The sequence below is a fragment of the Erinaceus europaeus genome, chromosome 9 (assembly GCF_950295315.1).
Source record: "Erinaceus europaeus chromosome 9, mEriEur2.1, whole genome shotgun sequence".
Classification (NCBI taxonomy): Eukaryota; Metazoa; Chordata; class Mammalia; order Eulipotyphla; family Erinaceidae; genus Erinaceus; species Erinaceus europaeus.
In genome coordinates this window covers 66,972,386-66,986,806 of record NC_080170.1, presented here as the reverse complement: position 1 = coordinate 66,986,806, position 14,421 = coordinate 66,972,386, and the positions used below count along the sequence as shown (strand labels likewise).

General features: G+C 51.2%; 3 non-coding genes across 3 annotated transcripts; 2 read left to right on the top strand and 1 right to left on the bottom strand.

The window, feature by feature from the left end:
* Positions 1-1,410: 1,410 nt before the first annotated feature.
* TRNAE-CUC (transfer RNA glutamic acid (anticodon CUC)) lies at positions 1,411-1,482 on the top strand. The gene has a single exon. It is a non-coding gene; the product is annotated as a tRNA-Glu (tRNA).
* A 1,210-nt stretch (positions 1,483-2,692) lies between these two features.
* TRNAG-GCC (transfer RNA glycine (anticodon GCC)) lies at positions 2,693-2,763 on the bottom strand. The gene has a single exon. It is a non-coding gene; the product is annotated as a tRNA-Gly (tRNA).
* Positions 2,764-8,596: 5,833 nt separating this feature from the next.
* TRNAL-CAG (transfer RNA leucine (anticodon CAG)) lies at positions 8,597-8,679 on the top strand. Its single transcript has one exon. It is a non-coding gene; the product is annotated as a tRNA-Leu (tRNA).
* The last annotated feature ends 5,742 nt before the right edge of the window (positions 8,680-14,421 follow it).

Here is a 14,421-nt window from a genome sequence, read left to right as displayed (position 1 = left end):
GTTATTTATTATTGGAAAGAGACTGAGAGAAACTAAGAGGGGAGAAGGAGTGAGAGTGTTGTACCTGGGTCCGTGATATAAAGAAATCCACAAGGAACCAAAGGTGATGTAAAAGCAGAGAACCTTTATTATTCTAGTTACCGAGGGGCTGACACACCAGCTCTCTGGTAATGGACCCCGTACCCAAGTCCTATTAAGGTTTAGATACCTTTCACATTACATGGCTACGTGACAAGGTTCAGCTACACAATGTGGTTACTTGACAGTTTTACATGTATAGCCTACAGGTGCAGGGAAGGGGAGGGGGTCTTTTTTGTCCTTGGAGTTACCGCTTTTTCTTGACTCCAGGTTCCCAGGCTGTTTTCTCAGAGTCTGGCCTTGTATTTGTCTCCGGCCTTGCAGACTCCCAGGCCTGTCTTGTAATTGCTTATTTAACCCTTGGGTTGCCCGAGTCTAGGTTCCTTTGTCTGTTCATATACCATTTTACATTTATTGTTATTGTTATTATTATTATTATGCTCAGTTCCTACAGGAGAAGGAATAAAACAGAGACACCTGCAGCCCTGCTTCACCACTTGTGAAGGTTTCCTCCTGCATGTGGGGGGCCCTGGGTCCTTGCACGTTGAAATTTGTGCATTTGACCAGGTGTGCCACCGCCTGGCTGTTGCTGACTTTGGTGAGCTCTTTACATATTTGTTGGTTATTATCCTCTTATCTGACGTATGGCTCATGTGAAGATCATCCAGCGAGATCCCGTCGCTGGCCGGCAGCGTGTTTATGGTTCTGAATGGGGGAAGGGGTGTCTCCGCTGGGGGCTAGCCTGGGGTTGCAGAGAGGCGACAAAAGTGAAAGGTCGTCGGGAAGTTCGCAACGAAAAGCGATCACGGCCTGCTGCTTTAAGCTGACAATACTGGCGTCCTTGGTGGAGGAAGAAAGAGGAAAGGACAAAGCTGCCAGAAGCGAGATTCAAACCCACGCTGCCAGGGGAGATGCGACGAGAACTAAGCCAGCCGCCTAGAGCGCTCGGCCACCCGCGGTGCTCAGCAGCAGTGAGCTCCCGGGCGCATCCAGATCGAGATCCCGCCCCTCTCGCGCGTTCTGGCAGGGTCTTCTCGCGAGAGCCTCCCGGCCGCGCGCCCCCTCAGCGCTGACAGCTTCTGAGCTCTCGGGTCGGCTGTCCTGATCCGGCGCACAGCTTTTGGGGCGCTGGGCCGTGGGGCTCCCCTCAGGCGGGGCACACGCTGGGCTACGTGTGGCCTGCGGAGCCGCCTGGGTGTGAGCGGGGTGACCGTCAGGGGGTTGCCACGCAGAAGGGGAGCGAGTTTGGGGTGCGTGGAGGAAGAGTGGCCTTGGGCTGCGTTGAGGTGGTGTTGAGGTGGTGTGAGGATGCGCAGGTGTGTCACTCGGTGCTCCCTGGTGGTCTAGTGGTTAGGATTCGGCGCTCTCACCGCCGCGGCCCGGGTTCGATTCCCGGTCAGGGAAACAGAGATTTTTGCTTAGCAATTTATGCCGTCTTTTATGCTTAGCATAATGTATTTAACAATTTACACTTAGCAATTTATGCCGACTTTTTTCTTTTCTTTTTAAATTTTTTAAAAATATTTTAATTTAATTTAAATATTTTAAAATATTTACTTATTTATTCCCTTTTCTTGCCCTTGTTTTATTGCTGTAGCTATTATTATTGTTATTGATGTCATTGTTGTTGGATAGGACAGAGAGAAATGGAGAGAGGAGGTGAAGGCAGAGAGGGGGAGACAAAGAGAGGCACCTCCAGACTTGCTTCCCCGCCTGTGAAGCGACTCCTCTGCGGGTGGGGAACCGCGGGCTTGAACCCGGATCCTTCCGCTCGTTGTGCCCTTCGCATCACTTGCGCTTAACCCGCTGTACTACAGCCCGGCTCCCGAGGTAGGGTTTTCTCTTTCTTCCGTCCTTCCTTTCTCTCTCTCTCTCTCTCTCTCTCCCTCTCTCCCTCTCTCTCTCTCTCTCTCTCTCTCTCTCCCTCTCTCCCTCTCTCCCTCTCTCCCTCTCTCCCTCTCTCCCTCTCTCCCTCTCTCCCTCTCTCCCTCTCTCCCTCTCTCCCTCTCTCTCTCTTTCTTCCTCACTGCCCAGGCTCCAGAGGCCTTTTGAGGGCTCCTGTGATCCCTGACACACCTTCTCGCCCCTCTAATCTACACACTCTCTTTTGTGCGTAAGTCTGATGCGCCTGTGTGTCACTGCTGTCTGCTGGGTCCTCCCTTCCCCACACCGTGTGACCTTCACTGCCCCCTGGGACTGCAGTCTGGGGGCTCCGAGTTGAGTTGGCGGGTCCTGGGTGACCCGAGTCAGTGGCCGGGCCCAGGTGGGTCCAGGTGGCGTGTGGACTAGAGCTGCAGACAGTCCGCAGATGCAGCGCCCCCAGGAATGGAGCAAGAAGCAGTGAAGGGGTGCTGAGTGCTGGGTGCTGGGCTAGCCAGGAGCACCCCTGTCCCTTGGGGAGGAGGCAGGGACAGACCAGCACGTCGGGAGCGGGACTGGAACCCGCAAACCCAGTGCCTGCCGCCCGCGCGGCTGCTGCGCGCGAGGCCTTGGAGGCAAGTGCGGCTTCGGGCTCAGTCTGGAGGGGACACTGTGGCCACCCCACACCCCTTACGGACGGGTCTGTGCCGCCCGGGGACGGGACAGGCGGGGAGTGTCAAAATAATGTGGACCGTGCATGAGCCGGGAATCGAACCCGGGCCTCCCGCGTGGCAGGCGAGAATTCTACCACTGAACCACCCATGCCACGGCACCCGTATCCTTCCGCTCCTCATAAGTCAGGCCGAGTGGACACCACGCACCCAGGCCCGGCGGGTTGTCGCCTTTACGCCTGGTTCCCACTGCTCTGTGGACACTGCGCCTGCGCCGGCTTTTCCCAGGGACCCTGTTGGGGAGACCCGTGAAGCTGAGCCCAGGGCCTGAGGCTCCTGGTGCCGCCCTGCGCAGCGGGTGGCGGCTGCTCTGGGGCCCTCTGGCGCCCGAAGGGGGAATGAGACTTTCTAGCTCGTGGCAAAGACATAAACGCGTTGGCTGTGCGGCCAGCAGGGGGCGCTGCGGCCGGAGCGGTTCCAACCGAAAGGCCCGAGGTGGCGCGTTCCGTCCCCGGCCCCTCGCACCAGCCGTGCGAGAACGCGCTCGGGACAGCGGGCCGGGGTCCCGGGCGGGTCTGGGCGGCTCTGCAGAGAAGGGAAGGGGAGGCGAGTAAGGCCGCCGGGCAGGGGCTGACGGAGTCGCCGGGGCCGGCTGAGCTCGGGCGCCACAGGCGGCGCAGCCGGGTCCCGCCGGCCTCCTTGGTACAGCGGTCAGCGTCCCCGCCGCTCCGCGGGAGGCCAGGGCTCCGCCCCGACGGGGAGGACCGCGTGTGTCCGTTTTCCGCGGGCAGTGAGTCTTGTGCTCAACGTTGGGTGCCCCGGGCGCGGGGCCGCGGGCCGGACGCGTGTCGGTGCCGCCGGTGGCGGCGGCGGGGCTGTGCGGAGCTTTCTGGGCAGGAAGAGGAAGAATTGGCGGCGAGATGCCGCGTCAGCTGCGGGTGCGGCGAGGTCGGGTGCGCGAGGAGGCGCAGGAGGGAAATCTCCTTCTCCTTGGGGGTCCAGTGGTCTGCATTCGGCGGTCATCCCATCCGCCCAGGTTCGACTCCCGGTCAGGAAATTAAAAATTGTACTCACCACCCCGGTTCCCCAGACATTTTGGACGATCATTCCCTCATCCCTGGCACACCTGGCCCGTGTCCCCTTCTCCCACACCCTCGGTGTCCTTTCAGAGGGAGAGCATGCGTGCCTGTGGCCTCTTTCTGGGAGACTATTTCCTGCTGGGGTCCTTTCCCAACAGACACCTTTGGCCTTCACAGGCCCTCCAGGACTCCAGTGTGGGGGCTCAGAGTTGGCAGCCCCTGGGGACCTGTGCACAGTGTGAGTTGTGGGTGCTCAGCCCTCATATGCCGCCCCCCCAGCCACCCACCCTCCGCCCCCATGCACATCACCCATCTCCTCTGTTTTGCTGCTTGGAGTCACTTGTCACTGCGGAGGCAACACCTCAGGGGACTTCTGGGCTTTGGTCTCACATTGGGTTCTTGATAAGGTGTGGGCAGAGGTGCAGACAGAAGGCAGAGCACAAGACCCCTCTCCCCCCAACCCCCAAGAGGGGAGCGAAAGGAGGTGAAGGCGGCTGGTGCTGGCCTAATTCTGGACCACTTCTGACCTCGCAGAAGGAGGGAGCAAAACATGTCAAGGGCAGGATTGGAACACAGGCCTCCAGCCCTGCCCCACCTCTCAGATACTGAGGGGACATTGAGCCGAGAGTAAGGAGGGTAAAGATACCACCTTATGCCACTGTACCACTCATGTGACAGTAACTTCTGTTACAGTGGGGGAGGGGAGGCATTCATAGCTTCCAGGCAGGAACTGGGTCAGATGTACTAAACACACTCATCTATAAGCAAGTACTCTATCCAACTGCTGTAACAAGTTTTGGGAGGTGCAACACCAGTAAAGCCTCTCTTGAGACAGGGAGATGACTCAGCCTGTTAGAACACCAGTGTGCATATGGCCAAGCAGCACAATATCTAAGTGCTAGAACACTCCAGCTAATTTGAGGGGAGCAAACACCCTAGAATTGCACCCTGAGTCTGTCACAGCTCCCTAAGTCTGTGCCCAGCCAGGTTAGGCCTTGGCCCTCCGCCTTCCTCACTGCAGCTGGGAGTGGGAGCCACCCAAGGGGATTGCCAGTTCTGTTCTCTCTGGAAGGTGTACCTCGGGCTAAAAGGAAAGCCTTAAGTGTGTTCACAAGAGACAACCATGTCAGAAGTGGGGTTTGAACCCACTCGTCCAGGAGAGACTGAACACATGGCCTTGGACCGCTCTGCCATCCTGACACCATGCCTTATCTCTGTCTGACAGCACCCTGAGGATCTTTTGCCAGCGCTGCATGCTCCCACTGGGTGGAGGCTGCTGGGCTGGGAAAGTGTCTCTCTCACATCCTCTCTGCCACAAGTACCTACCTTCCTACCCCAGGGCACCCCCCCACCCACACACACACACCCAAATTGTAGACTGCCACTTGGAGGTGGGGAGGCCAAAAAGGAGGGACAGACCAGGCTCTGGTCTTGTCCTCTTGAGTCTAGTGGTGAGTATCTGCTCTGTGGTTCAGGAGACTATGTTTCGTTCGGTCTGTCCCCTCCCACCCCCCAGGTCCTGGCAACTGCTTCTTCATCTGCACTGCTCCCCAGCCCAGCCTAGCCCTTAGTTTATCTCTGGCACCACAGCCCCCACCGCTACCCGCTACCCCCTCCCCATGCCCCCTTTATACAGGCTGGATGTGGCAAGCAAAGCCCCTCTGTAAAGCATAGAACTGGCTCTGAGTCCAGCCAAGGCAGCTGATGAGAGCTGAGGGGAGGAGGGTGAAGAGAGGTTTTGTCCCCTCTGGGAGCTGCTTCGCCAGGCTGGGGGCTCCCAACCAGGGCACTTCTTGGCTCTTGAGATTCCAGACCCCCTCTCGGTTCCCTCCAGCCCAGACAGGCTGTGTCCCCAATTCCTATGCCCAGCTGGGGCCCTCACCAGGCTTGAGACATGTTGGGTGAACTCAGGTGGGTTGGGTGAACTCATCCTTCTGAGAAGTCCTTTTTCTTTTCTTCTTTATTTTTTTTTTATTTTTTTAAATTTTTGCCTCCAGGGTTATCGCTGGGGTGTGATGCCCACACCACGAACCCACTGCTCCTGGAGGCTATTTTTTCCCCTTTTTGTTGCCCTTTTTTAAAAAAAATTGTTGTGGTGGTTATTATTACTGTTGTTATTGATGTCGTTGTTGGATAGGACAGAGGGAAGTGGAGAGAAGAGGGGAAGACAGACAAATGGAGAGGGGGAGAGAAAGACAGACACCTGCAGACTTGCTTCAAGGCTTGTGAAGCAACTCCCCTGCAGGTGGGGAGCCAGGGGCTTGAACCGGGATCCTTACACCAGTCCTTGTGCTTTGTGCCATGTGCACTTAACCCACGGTGCTACTGCCCGACTCCCTCTTTTCTTTCTTTTTTTTTTTTTAAATACTTTATTTATTTATTATTGGATAGAGACAGAAAAGAGGAGGAGACAGATAGGGAGAGACACCTGGTTCCCTGCTTCACCATTTGTGAAGATTTCCCTCTGCAGGTGGGGACCAGGCCTTAAGGGACCTGGTCCTTGCACACTGAAATTTGCATGCTTAGCCAGGTGTGCCACATTTGGACCCGCCCATTTTGTTTGTTTGTTTGTTTTGTTTTTGTCTGTTAAAGTGGGTGGGGGAGGGGAGCAGGAAGACTTTCATGCCTGAGGCGCTGATGTCCCATGATCAACACCCCTTGGTCTGGGTCGAATGAATAATCTTCTTAAATAAGTAATCACAATGAGAGTGCGGTGGGGTGATAGGATCATGGTTCTGTAAAATGACTCTCTCTCTCTCTCTCTCTTCCTGTCATTAAACTCAAGCCAATAAAGTAGATTTATTAAAATGAGAGGAAATTTAAGAGGTTCAAAAGGACCTGAACACCTCACACCTGTGGTATGAGGAGGTTCTGGTGAGTGGCCCTGTGACCCCAGGCATGCACCACCTCACAAACTAGCTCATTCCCCAGGTCCTTTTTTTCCTGTCACACACCCAGGGACAGGGACACAGGGACATGCTGAATATGCCAGACTGTTTTCACTAGCACTTCCTCAGGGAGGCACCTCAGCACTTCATTCTTCCACAGGGGTCAGTTAAATGTGCATCTCAATAGTGACAAGAACAAGGACAACAACAGATTACTCACCAGGTGAAAAAAAAGAGCTACTTCAAAGACAATTTATTTATTAGCACTGATCAGTTCTGGCTTGCGGTGGTGCAGGGGATAGAACCTGGGACTTTGGATCCTCAGGCATGAGAATCTGTTGAAATAACTATTATGTTATCTATCCCACCCAAAAGTCATTATGACATAGAGAGGAAAACAAAAAATAGACATAGTTTATAAATTCAATGCTATGAGTTACAGAAAGTATTAAGATCCATATTGGAAAGGAAAGGAAAGGAAAGGAAAGGAAAGGAAAGGAAAGGAAAGGAAAGGAAATCAGTGGTTATGGAGAAGCAGAAGAACAAGAAGAAAGAACAGGACAGGATCTACGTCGATCACAGCAGATACCATCATTATCAGCACTGCAGTGAAGAACTACAGACTACACTCTAGTTGAATTTGTTACCAATGCTAGAAATATGTGCATTGATTTGACTGTGTAGGCTACACTTTGGAAGTCTTGCGAATGACCTAGGGTTAAGAAAACAAACACCCACCAATGTGTCCTGGAGCCCCACCTCCCCAGACCCCTGCTCACTAGGAAAAGAAAGAGTCAGGCTGGGAGTATGGATTGACCTGTCAATGCCCATGTTCAGCGGGGAAGCAATGACAGAAGCCAGACCTTCCACCTTTTGCACCCCATAATGTCCCTGGGTCCATGCTCCCAGAGAGTTAAAGGAAAGGAAAGCTATTGTGGTCCGGGAGGTGGCACAGTGGATAGAACATTGGTCTCTCAGGCATGAGGTCCTGAGTTCAGTCCCCGACAGCACATGTACCAAAGTGATGTCTGGTTCTTTCTCTCTCTCCTATCCTTCTCATTAATAAATAAATAAAATACTTAGAAAGAAAGAAAGAAAGAAAGAAAGACAGGCAGAAAGAAAGAAAGAAAGAAAGAAAGAAAGAAAGAGAAGGAAAGCTATCAGGGGAAGGAATGGGATATGGAAATCCGGTGGTGGAAATTGTGTGGAATTGTACCCCTCTTATCCTATGGTCTTGTCAGTGTTTCCATTTTATAAATAAAAACTTAAAAACAAAACAAAACACCGTGTGCTCATCTCTGTTTGAAAAATAGGATTGCTGGCCCCAATAGTGACCCCACCATCTCACACCCTCAGAAGTCCAGCTGTACTGAACTTCCTGCGAAGCTGGAAGTACCCTGTCAAGCAGCTCACATGTCGGCCCTCACCTGCACCACTCAGCCACCACGGGACTCGCCACTGTGGGGAGCTGCCTCCGGGTAGACCCAGAGGAAGAAGGAGAGGATCAGCCCAGGGGGTGCTGGGGAAGGGAGCTGAGAGATGAAGAAGGAGGTTACCCGGCAGGACCTCTAGGACCTGCAGCGTGTGGGGGTGGGGTGGGGGAAGGGTGCTCCCCCCCAAAAGACAGACGCTTCCTCCGGGTCAAGCAATCATCCAACTCTGAACCCCCACCTCCGCACCTCCCACACCCCCCATACACACACACACACACACACACACACACACACACACCCAGACATGCAGAGATCCTCGTCACTAAACTAATGAGGACGGGACGGGGTTTACTGCTGATGCTGCCCGCAGTCCCCTTGGGGCCGTTATCTCTCCGCCCCGCGGAGACCCCACCCACAAACACCGCAATTCAGCGTTGGGTACCGACACTGGGGTGGATGGATGGATGGTGTGTGTGGCAGAGCGGAGCTGAGAGAGAGGCGCCCCTGCCGGGCAGACTCCGCCCAGTAGGAGCACACGGAATGAGAGAAGGATCCTCAGGGCACTGACGACGATATGATTGTGTGGCGTCAGGATGGCCGAGCGGTCTAAGGCGCTGCGTTCAGGTCGCAGTCTCCTCTGGAGGCGTGGGTTCGAATCCCACTCCTGACATACTTTCATTTTGCAAACCCTGCACTCACCTAGCAGTCTTGAGTCCTTGCCTTCTAGCCTAGACCTCAGCTCCAAAGGCCACACTCTCCAAGAGGGACTCATAATGGAGAAAGGAGGGAGTTGAGGGGAAGCTGTGGGCTTATCTCCCTATTCTGAGGCTCTCTGAGAGCTTGCTGGAGGTGACACCTCCCATAGTCACCTGGAAATGTACCATCTTGAAAACAATCATATTCTGTCTCTCTCCCTCTCCCTCTCCCTCTCCCTCTCCCTCTCCCTCTCTCTCTCCTCCTTCCTCATCCCCTTTCCCTCTCCCTTTTCCTTAAAAACATCTGCAGTACTGCTTCACCACTAGTGAAGTTTGCTCTGTACAGGTGGGGACTTGAACCTTGAAGGAGCAACCCCTCAATGAAAGGAAGGAGAAGAGAGAAGAGGAGCAACCACAGTGATCTCAGCATGGTAGAGGAGCACCAGGCCTCACACTCCAATTTGCATAGACTGGGCTCCAGGGGTGGGTTGGAGGAAGGAAAGTGAAAGACCCAGGCTTGCTCTGCCAGTTGACAGCACAGCTGACAGCGAGTCCTAAGGAATGGCCTAGCCTCTGCTGTGCTGTGAGCCCTCACACAGTCACTGTGACCTCCCTGTCTTCTACACAAGGTCTACAGTCTGCACTGGGCCCAGACAGGAGCAGCTGTGATGAAGGATCAGCAGACTCAGCTGGATGGGAGTGCTCAGGTGGACTGTCTAGTAACTAGCACAGGTGAAATCAGCTCATGCCCCTGTGTGTCAGTTGACAGGCCAACCACAAGAGGGACAGGAAGACTGGGTCAGCAGGGAGGAGGGACTGGTAGGTTATGGCCCATTTGAAAGAACCCAGGTCTTCTAAAAGCACAGTTAGGGCTGGGGACACAGTATAATGATTGTACAAAAAGACTCTCCAGCCTAAGCTTCTGCAGTCTCAGGCTCAGTCCCCAGCACCACCATAGCCAGAGCTGAAATGTCTCTGTGACAGTGACTCTGCACAGTCCCCTGGACTCCAGGCTAGCTGATCGTGTCCAGATGAAGTCACTGTCAGAAGCCAGTGAAGAGAACAGGTTTGTGGAGGCCTGGGGTCTCTCAGTGTGGTGTCCACCAGAGAGAGAGCACAGGCAGAGGAAAGAGAAAGGGTCAGATCTGAAGAGCTGGGGCCACAGGTGACCTGTACCCCAGGGTCGCCATCATCCAGGCCAGACTGAAACCATCTTGCCTTTTGCCATGTATAGGTCTTGGGATTAAGCTCTGTGTGGTCTTAAGAATATTTACCTATGGCCAGGCTCAGAGCCTGACCAATAACAAAAATAATGACAAAACCTGCACTGCACTCTGTAAGATTGATCATAATGGAACAAGCAATATCGGCAATGCAGAATTTTTTAGGAGACTCCAAGAGGAAGAAATGTTTCCCCCTTTACCTACACCACTTCCTTTAGTATTCCCCCTAAAATACAGAGAAAGATTGGTGATTCCCACAGTGGAGGGGCCACCTTGCATAGCGTAATTAATAAATGGAAAGTTGTGGTACCTGCCTAGATACAGTGGGCCTTTTAATCTACCACCCACCACTATGCTCCCACTTCCTTATACAGGAATAGCACATGAGAGAGAACCTAGGTCACACAGTGAGCATACAAGAAAGATGGATTCCAGTTAGAGAGCTTAACTTTATGGAGAGGCTGGCCAGGTCAGCACCACCTTGGTGCCTTCTCAGTAAGGAACAAAACAAAACTCCTTGATCCAACAATGCAACAGATTTTATGAAAAATGGGCTGTTCAATTTGTTTAAGGCCCCTAGAAACATAACAAGCTTGAACTTTCTATGAGCCACGGCTTCGGATGCATAGGGGCTAGAGGATGGCATAAACATATAGGTAGGATATTAATCTTGGAGGTCGGGCGGTGGTAGCGCAGTGGGTTAAGTGCACATGGCTGCAAAGCGCAAGGTGCAAGGACTGGCATAAGTATCCCGGTTCGAGCCCCAGTTCGAGCCCCGGTTCGAGCCCCGGTTCGAGCCCCGGTTCGAGCCCCGGTTCGAGCCCCGGTTCACGTCCCCGGTTCATGTCCCAGTTCATGCCCTGGTTCGTGCCCCTGGCTCCCTACCTGTAGGGGAGTCGCTTCACAGGCGGTGATGCAGTTCTACAGGTGTCTTTCTCTTCCTCTCTCTGTCTCCCCCTTCTTTCTCCATTTCTCTCTGTCCTATCCAACAACGACGATATCAATAACAACAATAATAATAACTACTACAACAATAAAACAAGGGCAACAAAAGGGGGGAGCAAAAAAAAAAAGAATATTGATCTTAACCAATAGGACATCTGCCTAGCACACAGGTCTGTACATAGAAACTGTGATGTGATCTCTAGGGAGAAAAGTGCCCCTGGAATGTTGACGTTCCACAAAACAGTAGGTGTTCCCCTATCTGTGCTGTTCTTACTTGGTGATTTTTGTATTAATAATCAAAGCCTTGGTGATTTGTGTATTAGTGACCAAAGCCTTGGTGATTTCTTGTGTTAATAATCAAAGCCTTGGTGATTTTTGTATTAATAATCAAAGCCTTGGTGATTTATATATTAGTGACCAAAGCCTTGGTGATTTCTTGTATTAATAATCAAAGCCTTGGTGATTTATGTATTAGTGACCAAAACCTTGGTAATTTTTGTTTTAATAATCTATCCCTTGGTGATTTTTGTTTTAATGATCTAAGCCTTATGAGACTATAAAATAAAGTTCTGCCTGAGCACGGCAGAGGTACCTCTCACTCCTGCTCTTGAAGCAGTTGACCTGTCTCTCATCGCATTCTCGCTGCCGCCCCTCATCTTTCAGGATACCCTAATAACTTGCTGGAGCTGCTCCCCCTTTGCTCATCAGGATCTTTTTGGTGGGGAGGGGTACGAGTGAGAGCAGGGGAGGACAGGTTGTGTCACTTCCAGGAGCTACCCACGCCTCCACTACCACACCAACAGGCCCCTTGCCCTCTCCATTATTCAGCCTGTTTCCAGGATCAATCCCCATCACCAGAGCTGAAGTGTGCTTTGGTAAAAGGAGATGAATGACTGAATGACTGACTGACCGAATGAAGGAATGAATGAATGAATGAATACATAAATAAGACAAGAGAAGGAGAGAAAGAACCAGAGCATCACTCTGGCATATGTGATACTGGAGAATGAACTCGGGAACTCATGATCTTAAGGCCGGTTCTCTTCTCTAGACACTGCTCCATGTTCAGGGTGCTCTTATTCGTGTGTGTGTGTGTGTGTGTGTGTGTGTGTGTGTGTGTGTGTGTGTGTGTAGGCTCTTTTCTTTTTAAATTTTTATTTATTATTATTATTTTTTAATTTATTTATTTGTTTATTTGTTTACCAGAGAGTGCACTGTTCAGCTCTGGCTTATGGTACTGTGGGGGGATTGGATTGAACCTGGGGCTTTGGAGCCTCAGGCATGAGAGTCTCTGTTTGTATACCTATTATGCTAACTACCCTCCCCCTCTCTCCAGGCTCTTTGCCACAGGGGCTGAACTCATCTGTATGCCCACAAATGGTGCAGGAGTGTTCTTTTCTCCCCACATCAGGGTTAGAATTTAGAATTGGTCTGTTGAGGCATCCACTCCTAGACCTCAAATCATATTTTAAGGCCATTGTAATTAAAATTGCTTAGGGGGCCGGGTGGTGGTACAGCTGGTTGAGCACACATGTTACTAAGCAAAAGGATCCAGGTTTGAAACCCCTGCCCCTACCTGCAGGGGGAAAGCTTTGCAAGTGGTGAAGCAGTGTTGCAGGTGTCTCTCTGTTTCTCTCCCTCTCTATCACCCCACCCCCTCTTGATTTCTGGCTGTCTCTATCTAATAAATAAAGGCAATAAAAAAATAAAATGAAATACTGCCCGGTACTGGGACATAAATAGACACACTGACCAGTGGAATAGAATTGAGAGATCAGAAGTAAGCCCCCATACCTATGAACATCTAATCTTTGACAGACAAGGGTGCCCAGATTATTAAATGGGGAAAAGAGAGTCTCTTCCACAAATGGTGTTGGGAAAACTGTGTTGAAACATGCAGAAGGGTGAAACTCAACCACCATATTTCACCAAACACAAAAGTAAATTCCAGTGAATCAAGAACATGGATGTCAGACCAGAAACTATCAAATACTTAGAAGAAAATATTAGCAAAAACAAAGTCAAACAAATGGGACTATGTCAAATTAAAAAGCTTCTTCACAGCAAAAACAAAACAAAACATTTATAGAAATTGAGAAGATCTTTATATGCCATATATCAGGGAAGAGACTAATAACCAAAATATATAAAGAGCTCACCAAACTCAGCAGCAACAACAACAAAATGACCCCATTCAAAAAAGGGGAGAGGATATGATAGGATATTCACCATGGAAGAGATCCAAAAGGCCAACAGACATATGAAAAAATGCTTCAAGTCATGGATTGTCAGAGAAAGTAAAGACAACAATGAGATATCACTTCACTCCTATGAGAATGCCATACATACATCAGAAAAGGTGATAGCAACAAATGCTGGAGAGGTTGTGGTGTCAAAGGAACCCTCCTGCAGTGCTGCTGGGAGTGTCAATTAGTCCACTGGAGAGCAGTCTGGAGAACTCTCAGAAGGCTAGAAGTGGACCTGCCCTATGACCTTGCAAGTCCTCTCCTGGGGATGCATCCTAAGGAACCAAACACACCCATCCCAAAAGATCTGTTTATACCTGTGTTCAAGGAGGCACAATTTGTAATAGCCAAAACCTGGAAGTAACCCAGGTATCCAACAACAGACTGAGAAAGTGGCTGAGAAAGTTGTGGTATACATACACAATGGAATACTACTCAGTTATCATAAAGACATCATACATTACCTAATGAAATAGTGTTTTTTTTAATTATATTTATTTATTGGATAGAGACAGCCAGAAATCAAGAGGGAAGGGGGTGATAGAGAGGGAGAGAGACAGAGAGACACCTGCAGCCCTGCTTCACCACTCATAAAGCTTTCCTCCTGCAGGTGGGGGGACCAGGGGCTCGAACTCGGGTCCTTGCGTATTGTAATACACGCGCATAAACAGGTGCGCCACCCCCCGACCCCTATGAAATAGTTTCTACCTAGACCTAGATACTCTCCTCACCTACCTTCTATTGCACGTCCCTCAGTCACTCCAAAGCTAACCTTATCTGACAAAGTAAGGACTGCAAAAGCTGAATAAGGGCAAGAGACTTGGCATACTTTAATGAGGACTCTTTAGTCACCACCAGGCCACCCCATCACCTGGGACCCTAGTCAGGGAGTCCTGGGATTCCCACAGGGACATGATGGGCCTAGACCTCTAACAGATCCCTCTCACCACTGTCACTGGTCATCTCCATCAGGAACAACATAGTGGACCCCTCTGTAGGCCCCTATCGGTGCTGGCCCTCATTGTGAATCAACAATGGTAGGGAATGTTCCATTCTCCGAAGGGAGGTTGGATAGCATACTCTGCCTATCACCTGAGGATGATGGGCCCTGAAATTGGCACAGCCTGGAATGTTCCTAGCCGTGAAGCTGGAATGTGAGCTCAGACCTACAGGGATGCAGAAGTCACATAGGCTCCTGTGCTGACTATGGGCCCCAGATCAGGTTGATGGGGTTTATAGTTAACAGTATTTATATACTTTTCCCACATATGGGAGCTACTCTCTTCCCTGATTCAGCTTTCTG